Raw genomic sequence first — 13,722 nt, forward strand, 5'->3', positions numbered from 1 at the left:
GCACTATTGCTTATTCAATACCACCAGCAGATGGAGACACTATATTACAACATTAGTTGTGAGCAGCAGTTTGTACAAACAAATGCCTCATAGCTGATGTCCTATCTACCTAGGCACATAGGCACCACCTATTGTCTTTTGCCTGCAGTAGGGACCCACTGGACTAGCCAGCAAGCAGCTGCAGCAGCAGCAAATAAACAGGTAATCTTTCTTTCCAACACTGAAACCTGGTGGTGCACTTAATATATGCTACCAGATAGGGGACATATCAGATATTAAACTGATATAAACAGACACCACATTTGATACCACCCAAAAGGAAGGATGAGAAGTGATAACTGTGAAAGGGGAGGAACCAACGCTGTCCCCTTCACATGCACCATCACTACTTGTAGGAAGGGAGGCTGGCTGGCAGCCTCCCATACACACTCTGGCTGGGTGGCAGTCACCCACCAGTACACACAGCAGACCCTAAACCCATATCATTATTGCTAAGCAGGAAGATGGGAGTCCATTTCACTCTGATGGACCATTTTTAAATGCAATCCATAACCTGGCTTTGGCAGGAACCCTTCTTACTCCTCCTACTTGCATTTGATACTGGGTTTAGGATCTGCATAGGAAACACACACACACACACACACACAAGCACACACTTACCTGTGTTGCCTGCTGACGCCTCCTTGGCTGTCCCCAAACGGTATAAAACCAACAGCCACGGGAAGCTGTAAGGATAGAGGACATACCTGCATCCTATTGGACTCACTTGTCTTGGTTAAATCCAACTTATTTGACAACCTATGGTGCTGCTACTTCTGCTCATGGCAGTGCTGCTTCTGACAAGGCTGTTCTTTGGTGGGCCTAGGCGACATCACAATCTCCATGGTTACATACACAACAAAGGTCAGATGTTGTTTACACCTGGCCATGCCAGTGGTATTGAGTAGCATATCCCAGTGCTAAGGGTCCTGGGTGCAACAAACTTTCAATGGGGAATAGCCGCACTGAGTTTGTCAAGTGCACCCATGTTTGCAACTCCAACAATACACACGTATGTATGTATGTATGTGTATCTATCTATCTATCTATCCACCCATCTATCTCTATATATATTTATCTCTCTCTCTCTCTCTCTATATGTATATATATATATATATATATATATATATATATATATATATATATAATTTTTTTTTCTTTTATATATATATATATATATATATATATATATATATATATATATATATATGTGTATACATATAGAGAGAGAGAGATGGAAATACTTTTTTAAACATGTTTTCACCTCATTTTTACCTTCTTTTTTTCTTCTCTCCATGTTTTCCTTCTTTCCTATGCTGCTGCTTCTTATTTTTCTTCTTTTTCAAACCCTATCATTGCACTATTGCTTATTCAATACCACCAGCAGATGGAGACACTATATTACAACATTAGTTGTGAGCAGCAGTTTGTACAAACAAATGCCTCATAGCTGATGTCCTATCCACCTAGGCACATAGGCACCACCTATTGTCTTTTGCCTGCAGTAGGGGCCCACTGGACTAGCCAGCAAGCAGCTGCAGCAAATAAACAGATAACCTTTCTTTCCAACACTGAAACCTGGTGGTGCACTTAATATATGCTACCAGATAGGGGACATATCAGATATTAAACTGATATAAACAGACACCACATTTGATACCAGCCAAAAGGAAGGATGAGAAGTGATAACTGTGAAAGGGGAGGAACCAACGCTGTCCCCTTCACATGCACCATCACTACTTGTAGGAAGGGAGGCTGGCTGGCAGCCTCCCATACACACTCTGGCTGGGTGGCAGTCACCCACCAGTACACACAGCAGACCCTAAACCCATATCATTATTGCTAAGCAGGAAGATGGGAGTCCATTTCACTCTGATGGACCATTTTTAAATGCAATCCATAACCTGGCTTTGGCAGGAACCCTTCTTACTCCTCCTACTTGCATTTGATACTGGGTTTAGGATCTGCATAGGAAACACACACACACACAAGCACACACTTACCTGTGTTGCCTGCTGACGCCTCCTTGGCTGTCCCCAAACGGTATAAAACCAACAGCCACGGGAAGCTGTAAGGATAGAGGACATACCTGCATCCTATTGGACTCACTTGTCTTGGTAAAATCCAACTTATTTGACAACCTATGGTGCTGCTACTTATGCTCATGGCAGTGCTGCTTCTGACAAGGCTGTTCTTTGGTGGGCCTAGGCGACATCACAATCTCCATGGTTACATACACAACAAAGGTCAGATGTTGTTTACACCTGGCCATGCCAGTGGTATTGAGTAGCATATCCCAGTGCTAAGGGTCCTGGGTGCAACAATCTTTCAATGGGGAATAGCCGCACTGAGTTTGTCAAGTGCAATCATGTTTGCAACTCCAACAATACACACATATGTATGTATGTGTGTATGTGTGTATGTGTGTATGTGTGTATGTGTGTATGTATGTCTATCTATCTATCTATCTATCTATCCACCCATCTATCTCTATATATATTTATCTCTCTCTCTCTCTCTATATGTATATATATATATATATGTATATATATAATTTTTTTTTCTTTTAAATATATATATATATATATATATATATATATATGTATATACATATAGAGAGAGAGAGAGAGAGAGATGGAAATACTTTTTTAAACATGTTTTCACCTCATTTTTACCTTCTTTTTTTCTTCTCTCCATGTTTTCCTTCTTTCCTATGCTGCTGCTTCTTATTTTTCTTCTTTTTCAGACCCTATCATTGCACTATTGCTTATTCAATACCACCAGCAGATGGAGACACTATATTACAACATTAGTTGTGAGCAGCAGTTTGTACAAACAAATGCCTCATAGCTGATGTCCTTTCCACCTAGGCACATAGGCACTACCTATTGTCTATTGCCTGCAGTAGGGACCCACTGGACTAGACAGCAAGCAGCTGCAGCAAATAAACAGATAATCTTTCTTTCCAACACTGAAACCTGGTGGTGCATTTAATATATGCTATCAGATAGGGGACATATCAGATATTAAACTGATATAAACAGACACCACATTTGATACCAGCCAAAAGGAAGGATGAGAAGTGATAACTGTGAAAGGGGAGGAACCAACGCTGTCCCCTTCACATGCACCATCATTACTTGTAGGAAGGGAGGCTGGCTGGCAGCCTCCCATACACACTCTGGCTGGGTGGCAGTCACCCACCAGTACACACAGCAGACCCTAAACCCATATCATTATTGCTAAGCAGGAAGATGGGAGTCCATTTCACTCTGATGGACCATTTTTAAATGCAATCCATAACCTGGCTTTGGCAGGAACCCTTCTTACTCCTCCTACTTGCATTTGATACTGGGTTTAGGATCTGCATAGGAAACACACACACACACACACACACACACAAGTACACACTTACCTGTGTTGCCTGCTGACGCCTCCTTGGCTGTCCCCAAACGGTATAAAACCAACAGCCACGGGAAGCTGTAAGGATAGAGGACATACCTGCATCCTATTGGACTCACTTGTCTTGGTTAAATCCAACTTATTTGACAACCTATGGTGCTGCTACTTCTGCTCATGGCAGTGCTGCTTCTGACAAGGCTGTTCTTTGGTGGGCCTAGGCGACATCACAATCTCCATGGTTACATACACAACAAAGGTCAGATGTTGTTTACACCTGGCCATGCCAGTGGTATTGAGTAGCATATCCCAGTGCTAAGGGTCCTGGGTGCAACAATCTTTCAATGGGGAATAGCCGCACTGAGTTTGTCAAGTGCACCCATGTTTGCAACTCCAACAATACACACATATGTATGTATGTATGTATGTATGTGTGTATGTGTGTATGTGTGTATGTGTGTATGTATGTCTATCTATCTATCTATCTATCCACCCATCTATCTCTATATATATTTATCTCTCTCTCTCTCTCTCTCTATATGTATATATATATATTTTTTTTTTCTTTTAAATATATATATATATATATATATATATATATATATATGTGTATATACATATATAGAGAGAGAGAGATGGAAATACTTTTTTAAACATGTTTTCACCTCATTTTTACCTTCTTTTTTTCTTCTCTCCATGTTTTCCTTCTTTCCTATGCTGCTGCTTCTTATTTTTCTTCTTTTTCAGACCCTATCATTGCACTATTGCTTATTCAATACCACCAGCAGATGGAGACACTATATTACAACATTAGTTGTGAGCAGCAGTTTGTACAAACAAATGCCTCATAGCTGATGTCCTATCCACCTAGGCACATAGGCACCACCTATTGTCTATTGCCTGCAGTAGGGGCCCACTGGACTAGCCAGCAAGCAGCTGCAGCAAATAAACAGATAATCTTTCTTTCCAACACTGAAACCTGGTGGTGCATTTAATATATGCTATCAGATAGGGGACATATCAGATATTAAACTGATATAAACAGACACCACATTTGATACCAGCCAAAAGGAAGGATGAGAAGTGATAACTGTGAAAGGGGAGGAACCAACGCTGTCCCCTTCACATGCACCATCACTACTTGTAGGAAGGGAGGCTGGCTGGCAGCCTCCCATACACACTCTGGCTGGGTGGCAGTCACCCACCAGTACACACAGCAGACCCTAAACCCATATCATTATTGCTAAGCAGGAAGATGGGAGTCCATTTCACTCTGATGGACCATTTTTAAATGCAATCCATAACCTGGCTTTGGCAGGAACCCTTCTTACTCCTCCTACTTGCATTTGATACTGGGTTTAGGATCTGCATAGGAAACACACACACACACACAAGCACACACTTACCTGTGTTGCCTGCTGACGCCTCCTTTGCTGTCCCCAAACGGTATAAAACCAACAGCCACGGGAAGCTGTAAGGATAGAGGACATACCTGCATCCTATTGGACTCACTTGTCTTGGTTAAATCCAACTTATTTGACAACCTATGGTGCTGCTACTTATGCTCATGGCAGTGCTGCTTCTGACAAGGCTGTTCTTTGGTGGGCCTAGGCGACATCACAATCTCCATGGTTACATACACAACAAAGGTCAGATGTTGTTTACACCTGGCCATGCCGGTGGTATTGAGTAGCATATCCCAGTGCTAAGGGTCCTGGGTGCAGCAATCTTTCAATGGGGAATAGCCGCACTGAGTTTGTCAAGTGCACCCATGTTTGCAACTCCAACAATACACACATATGTATGTATGTATGTATGTGTGTATGTGTGTATGTGTGTATGTATGTCTATCTATCTATCTATCTATCTATCTATCTATCTATCCACCCATCTATCTCTATATATATATTTATCTCTCTCTCTCTATATGTATATATATATATTTTTTTTCTTTTAAATATATATATATATATATATATATATAGAGAGAGAGAGAGAGAGATGGAAATACTTTTTTAAACATGTTTTCACCTCATTTTTACCTTCTTTTTTTCTTCTCTCCATGTTTTCCTTCTTTCATATGCTGCTGCTTCTTATTTTTCTTCTTTTTCAGACCCTATCATTGCACTATTGCTTATTCAATACCACCAGCAGATGGAGACACTATATTACAACATTAGTTGTGAGCAGCAGTTTGTACAAACAAATGCCTCATAGCTGATGTCCTATCCACCTAGGCACATAGGCACCACCTATTGTCTATTGCCTGCAGTAGGGGCCCACTGGACTAGCCAGCAAGCAGCTGCAGCAAATAAACAGATAATCTTTCTTTCCAACACTGAAACCTGGTGGTGCATTTAATATATGCTATCAGATAGGGGACATATCAGATATTAAACTGATATAAACAGACACCACATTTGATACCAGCCAAAAGGAAGGATGAGAAGTGATAACTGTGAAAGGGGAGGAACCAACGCTGTCCCCTTCACATGCACCATCATTACTTGTAGGAAGGGAGGCTGGCTGGCAGCCTCCCATACACACTCTGGCTGGGTGGCAGTCACCCACTAGTACACACAGCAGACCCTAAACCCATATCATTATTGCTAAGCAGGAAGATGGGAGTCCATTTCACTCTGATGGACCATTTTTAAATGCAATCCATAACCTGGCTTTGGCAGGAACCCTTCTTACTCCTCCTACTTGCATTTGATACTGGGTTTAGGATCTGCATAGGAAACACACACACACACACACACACACACACACACATACAAGCACACACTTACCTGTGTTGCCTGCTGACGCCTCCTTGGCTGTCCCCAAACGGTATAAAACCAACAGCCACGGGAAGCTGTAAGGATAGAGGACATACCTGCATCCTATTGGACTCACTTGTCTTGGTTAAATCCAACTTATTTGACAACCTATGGTGCTGCTACTTCTGCTCATGGCAGTGCTGCTTCTGACAAGGCTGTTCTTTGGTGGGCCTAGGCGACATCACAATCTCCATGGTTACATACACAACAAAGGTCAGATGTTGTTTACACCTGGCCATGCCAGTGGTATTGAGTAGCATATCCCAGTGCTAAGGGTCCTGGGTGCAACAATCTTTCAATGGGGAATAGCCGCACTGAGTTTGTCAAGTGCACCCATGTTTGCAACTCCAACAATACACACATATGTATGTATGTATGTATGTGTGTATGTGTGTATGTATGTCTATCTATCTATCTATCCATCTATCCACCCATCTATCTCTATATATATTTATCTCTCTCTCTCTATATGTATATATATATATATAATTTTTTTTTCTTTTAAATATATATATATATATATATATATGTATATACATAGAGAGAGAGAGAGAGATGGAAATACTTTTTTAAACATGTTTTCACCTCATTTTTACCTTCTTTTTTTCTTCTCTCCATGTTTTCCTTCTTTCCTATGCTGCTGCTTCTTATTTTTCTTCTTTTTCAGACCCTATCATTGCACTATTGCTTATTCAATACCACCAGCAGATGGAGACACTATATTACAACATTAGTTGTGAGCAGCAGTTTGTACAAACAAATGCCTCATAGCTGATGTCCTATCCATCTAGGCACATAGGCACCACCTATTGTCTATTGCCTGCAGTAGGAGCCCACTGGACTAGCCAGCAAGCAGCTGCAGCAAATAAACAGATAATCTTTCTTTCCAACACTGAAACCTGGTGGTGCATTTAATATATGCTATCAGATAGGGGACATATCAGATATTAAACTGATATAAACAGACACCACATTTGATACCAGCCAAAAGGAAGGATGAGAAGTGATAACTGTGAAAGGGGAGGAACCAACGCTGTCCCCTTCACATGCACCATCATTACTTGTAGGAAGGGAGGCTGGCTGGCAGCCTCCCATACACACTCTGGCTGGGTGGCAGTCACCCACCAGTACACACAGCAGACCCTAAACCCATATCATTATTGCTAAGCAGGAAGATGGGAGTCCATTTCACTCTGATGGACCATTTTTAAATGCAATCCATAACCTGGCTTTGGCAGGAACCCTTCTTACTCCTCCTACTTGCATTTGATACTGGGTTTAGGATCTGCATAGGAAACACACACACACACACACACACACACACATACATACAAGCACACACTTACCTGTGTTGCCTGCTGACGCCTCCTTGGCTGTCCCCAAACGGTATAAAACCAACAGCCACGGGAAGCTGTAAGGATAGAGGACATACCTGCATCCTATTGGACTCACTTGTCTTGGTTAAATCCAACTTATTTGACAACCTATGGTGCTGCTACTTCTGCTCATGGCAGTGCTGCTTCTGACAAGGCTGTTCTTTGGTGGGCCTAGGCGACATCACAATCTCCATGGTTACATACACAACAAAGGTCAGATGTTATTTACACCTGGCCATGCCAGTGGTATTGAGTAGCATATCCCAGTGCTAAGGGTCCTGGGTGCAACAATCTTTCAATGGGGAATAGCCGCACTGAGTTTGTCAAGTGCACCCATGTTTGCAACTCCAACAATACACACATATGTGTGTATGTGTGTATGTGTGTATGTGTGTATGTGTGTATGTGTGTATGTGTGTATGTATGTCTATCTATCTATCTATCTATCTATCTATCTATCTATCCACCCATCTATCTCTATATATATTTATCTCTCTCTCTATATGTATATATATATATATATATATATATAATTTTTTTTTCTTTTAAATATATATATATATATATATATATATGTATATACATATATAGAGAGAGAGAGATGGAAATACTTTTTTAAACATGTTTTCACCTCATTTTTACCTTCTTTTTTTTCTTCTCTCCATGTTTTCCTTCTTTCCTATGCTGCTGCTTCTTATTTTTCTTCTTTTTCAGACCCTATCATTGCACTATTGCTTATTCAATACCACCAGCAGATGGAGACACTATATTACAACATTAGTTGTGAGCAGCAGTTTGTACAAACAAATGCCTCATAGCTGATGTCCTATCCACCTAGGCACCACCTATTGTCTATTGCCTGCAGTAGGGGCCCACTGGACTAGCCAGCAAACAGCTGCAGCAAATAAACAGATAATCTTTCTTTCCAACACTGAAACCTGGTGGTGCATTTAATATATGCTATCAGATAGGGGACATATCAGATATTAAACTGATATAAACAGACACCACATTTGATACCAGCCAAAAGGAAGGATGAGAAGTGATAACTGTGAAAGGGGAGGAACCAACGCTGTCCCCTTCACATGCACCATCATTACTTGTAGGAAGGGAGGCTGGCTGGCAGCCTCCCATACACACTCTGGCTGGGTGGCAGTCACCCACCAGTACACACAGCAGACCCTAAACCCATATCATTATTGCTAAGCAGGAAGATGGGAGTCCATTTTACTCTGATGGACCATTTTTAAATGCAATCCATAACCTGGCTTTGGCAGGAACCCTTCTTACTCCTCCTACTTGCATTTGATACTGGGTTTAGGATCTGCATAGGAAACACACACACACACACACACACATACAAGCACACACTTACCTGTGTTGCCTGCTGACGCCTCCTTGGCTGTCCCCAAATGGTATAAAACCAACAGCCACGGGAAGCTGTAAGGATAGAGGACATACCTGCATCCTATTGGACTCACTTGTCTTGGTTAAATCCAACTTATTTGACAACCTATGGTGCTGCTACTTCTGCTCATGGCAGTGCTGCTTCTGACAAGGCTGTTCTTTGGTGGGCCTAGGCGACATCACAATCTCCATGGTTACATACACAACAAAGGTCAGATGTTGTTTACACCTGGCCATGCCAGTGGTATTGAGTAGCATATCCCAGTGCTAAGGGTCCTGGGTGCAACAATCTTTCAATGGGGAATAGCCGCACTGAGTTTGTCAAGTGCACCCATGTTTGCAACTCCAACAATACACACATATGTATGTATGTGTGTATGTGTGTATGTGTGTATGTGTGTATGTATGTATGTATGTATGTATGTCTATCTATCTATCTATCTATCTATCCACCCATCTATCTCTATAAATATTTATCTCTCTCTCTATATATGTATATATATATATATATATATATATATATATATATATAATTTTTTTTTCTTTTAAATATATATATATATATATATATATATATATATATATGTATATACATATAGAGAGAGAGAGAGAGAGATGAAAATACTTTTTTAAACATGTTTTCACCTCATTTTTACCTTCTTTTTTTCTTCTCTCCATGTTTTCCTTCTTTCCTATGCTGCTGCTTCTTATTTTTCTTCTTTTTCAGACCCTATCATTGCACTATTGCTTATTCAATACCACCAGCAGATGGAGACACTATATTACAACATTAGTTGTGAGCAGCAGTTTGTACAAACAAATGCCTCATAGCTGATGTCCTATCCACCTAGGCACATAGGCACCACCTATTGTCTATTGCCTGCAGTAGGGGCCCACTGGACTAGCCAGCAAGCAGCTGCAGCAAATAAACAGATAATCTTTCTTTCCAACACTGAAACCTGGTGGTGCATTTAATATATGCTATCAGATAGGGGACATATCAGATATTAAACTGATATAAACAGACACCACATTTGATACCAGCCAAAAGGAAGGATGAGAAGTGATAACTGTGAAAGGGGAGGAACCAACGCTGTCCCCTTCACATGCACCATCATTACTTGTAGGAAGGGAGGCTGGCTGGCAGCCTCCCATACACACTCTGGCTGGGTGGCAGTCACCCACCAGTACACACAGCAGACCCTAAACCCATATCATTATTGCTAAGCAGGAAGATGGGAGTCCATTTCACTCTGATGGACCATTTTTAAATGCAATCCATAACCTGGCTTTGGCAGGAACCCTTCTTACTCCTCCTACTTGCATTTGATACTGGGTTTAGGATTTGCATAGGAAACACACACACACACACACAAGCACACACTTACCTGTGTTGCCTGCTGACGCCTCCTTGGCTGTCCCCAAACGGTATAAAACCAACAGCCACGGGAAGCTGTAAGGATAGAGGACATACCTGCATCCTATTGGACTCACTTGTCTTGGTTAAATCCAACTTATTTGACAACCTATGGTGCTGCTACTTCTGCTCATGGCAGTGCTGCTTCTGACAAGGCTGTTCTTTGGTGGGCCTAGGCGACATCACAATCTCCATGGTTACATACACAACAAAGGTCAGATGTTGTTTACACCTGGCCATGCCAGTGGTATTGAGTAGCATATCCCAGTGCTAAGGGTCCTGGGTGCAACAATCTTTCAATGGGGAATAGCCGCACTGAGTTTGTCAAGTGCACCCATGTTTGCAACTCCAACAATACACACATATGTATGTATGTATGTGAGTATGTGTGTATGTGTGTATGTATGTCTATCTATCTATCTATCCACCCATCTATCTCTATATATATTTATCTCTCTCTCTCTCTCTCTATATGTATATATATATATATATATATATATATATATATAATTTTTTTTTCTTTTAAATATATATATATATATATATATATATATATATATATATATATATGTATATACATATAGAGAGAGAGAGAGATGGAAATACTTTTTTAAACATGTTTTCACCTCATTTTTACCTTCTTTTTTTCTTCTCTCCATGTTTTCCTTCTTTCCTATGCTGCTGCTTCTTATTTTTCTTCTTTTTCAGACCCTATCATTGCACTATTGCTTATTCAATACCACCAGCAGATGGAGACACTATATTACAACATTAGTTGTGAGCAGCAGTTTGTACAAACAAATGCCTCATAGCTGATGTCCTATCCACCTAGGCACATAGGCACCACCTATTGTCTATTGCCTGCAGTAGGGGCCCACTGGACTAGCCAGCAAGCAGCTGCAGCAAATAAACAGATAATCTATCTTTCCAACACTGAAACCTGGTGGTGCATTTAATATATGCTATCAGATAGGGGACATATCAGATATTAAACTGATATAAACAGACACCACATTTGATACCAGCCAAAAGGAAGGATGAGAAGTGATAACTGTGAAAGGGGAGGAACCAACGCTGTCCCCTTCACATGCACCATCATTACTTGTAGGAAGGGAGGCTGGCTGGCAGCCTCCCATACACACTCTGGCTGGGTGGCAGTCACCCACCAGTACACACAGCAGACCCTAAACCCATATCATTATTGCTAAGCAGGAAGATGGGAGTCCATTTCACTCTGATGGACCATTTTTAAATGCAATCCATAACCTGGCTTTGGCAGGAACCCTTCTTACTCCTCCTACTTGCATTTGATACTGGGTTTAGGATCTGCATAGGAAACACAAACACACACACACACACACACACACACACACATACACATACAAGCACACACTTACCTGTGTTGCCTGCTGACGCCTCCTTGGCTGTCCCCAAACGGTATAAAACCAACAGCCACGGGAAGCTGTAAGGATAGAGGACATACCTGCATCCTATTGGACTCACTTGTCTTGGTTAAATCCAACTTATTTGACAACCTATGGTGCTGCTACTTCTGCTCATGGCAGTGCTGCTTCTGACAAGGCTGTTCTTTGGTGGGCCTAGGCGACATCACAATCTCCATGGTTACATACACAACAAAGGTCAGATGTTGTTTACACCTGGCCATGCCAGTGGTATTGAGTAGCATATCCCAGTGCTAAGGGTCCTGGGTGCAACAATCTTTCAATGGGGAATAGCCGCACTGAGTTTGTCAAGTGCACCCATGTTTGCAACTCCAACAATACACACATATGTGTGTATGTGTGTATGTGTGTATGTATGTCTATCTATCTATCTATCTATCTATCTATCTATCCACCCATCTATCTCTATATATATTTATCTCTCTCTCTCTATATGTATATATATATATATATATTTTTTTTTTCTTTTAAATATATATATATATATATATATATATGTATATACATATAGAGAGAGAGAGAGATGGAAATACTTTTTTAAACATGTTTTCACCTCATTTTTACCTTCTTTTTTTCTTCTCTCCATGTTTTCCTTCTTTCCTATGCTGCTGCTTCTTATTTTTCTTCTTTTTCAGACCCTATCATTGCACTATTGCTTATTCAATACCACCAGCAGATGGAGACACTATATTACAACATTAGTTGTGAGCAGCAGTTTGTACAAACAAATGCCTCATAGCTGATGTCCTATCCACCTAGGCACCACCTATTGTCTATTGCCTGCAGTAGGGGCCCACTGGACTAGCCAGCAAACAGCTGCAGCAAATAAACAGATAATCTTTCTTTCCAACACTGAAACCTGGTGGTGCATTTAACATATGCTATCAGATAGGGGACATATCAGATATTAAACTGATATAAACAGACACCACATTTGATACCAGCCAAAAGGAAGGATGAGAAGTGATAACTGTGAAAGGGGAGGAACCAACGCTGTCCCCTTCACATGCACCATCATTACTTGTAGGAAGGGAGGCTGGCTGGCAGCCTCCCATACACACTCTGGCTGGGTGGCAGTCACCCACCAGTACACACAGCAGACCCTAAACCCATATCATTATTGCTAAGCAGGAAGATGGGAGTCCATTTCACTCTGATGGACCATTTTTAAATGCAATCCATAACCTGGCTTTGGCAGGAACCCTTCTTACTCCTCCTACTTGCATTTGATACTGGGTTTAGGATCTGCATAGGAAACACACACACACACACACACATACAAGCACACACTTACCTGTGTTGCCTGCTGACGCCTCCTTGGCTGTCCCCAAATGGTATAAAACCAACAGCCACGGGAAGCTGTAAGGATAGAGGACATACCTGCATCCTATTGGACTCACTTGTCTTGGTTAAATCCAACTTATTTGACAACCTATGGTGCTGCTACTTCTGCTCATGGCAGTGCTGCTTCTGACAAGGCTGTTCTTTGGTGGGCCTAGGCGACATCACAATCTCCATGGTTACATACACAACAAAGGTCAGATGTTGTTTACACCTGGCCATGCCAGTGGTATTGAGTAGCATATCCCAGTGCTAAGGGTCCTGGGTGCAACAATCTTTCAATGGGGAATAGCCGCACTGAGTTTGTCAAGTGCACCCATGTTTGCAACTCCAACAATACACACATATGTATGTATGTATGTATGTGTGTATGTGTGTATGTGTGTATGTATGTATGTCTGTCTATCTATCTATCTATCTATCCACCCATCTATCTCTATATATATTTATCTCTCTCT

At 41.3% G+C, this 13,722-nt stretch overlaps 1 pseudogene; it reads right to left on the minus strand.

The window, feature by feature from the left end:
• Window positions 1–228: 228 nt before the first annotated feature.
• Window positions 229–331, minus strand: LOC130328576 (U2 spliceosomal RNA; annotated as a pseudogene).
• Between the last annotated feature and the right edge of the window lie 13,391 nt (window positions 332–13,722).

Source organism: Hyla sarda, unplaced genomic scaffold, assembly GCF_029499605.1.
Source record: "Hyla sarda isolate aHylSar1 unplaced genomic scaffold, aHylSar1.hap1 scaffold_31, whole genome shotgun sequence".
NCBI classification, from domain to species: domain Eukaryota; kingdom Metazoa; phylum Chordata; class Amphibia; order Anura; family Hylidae; genus Hyla; species Hyla sarda.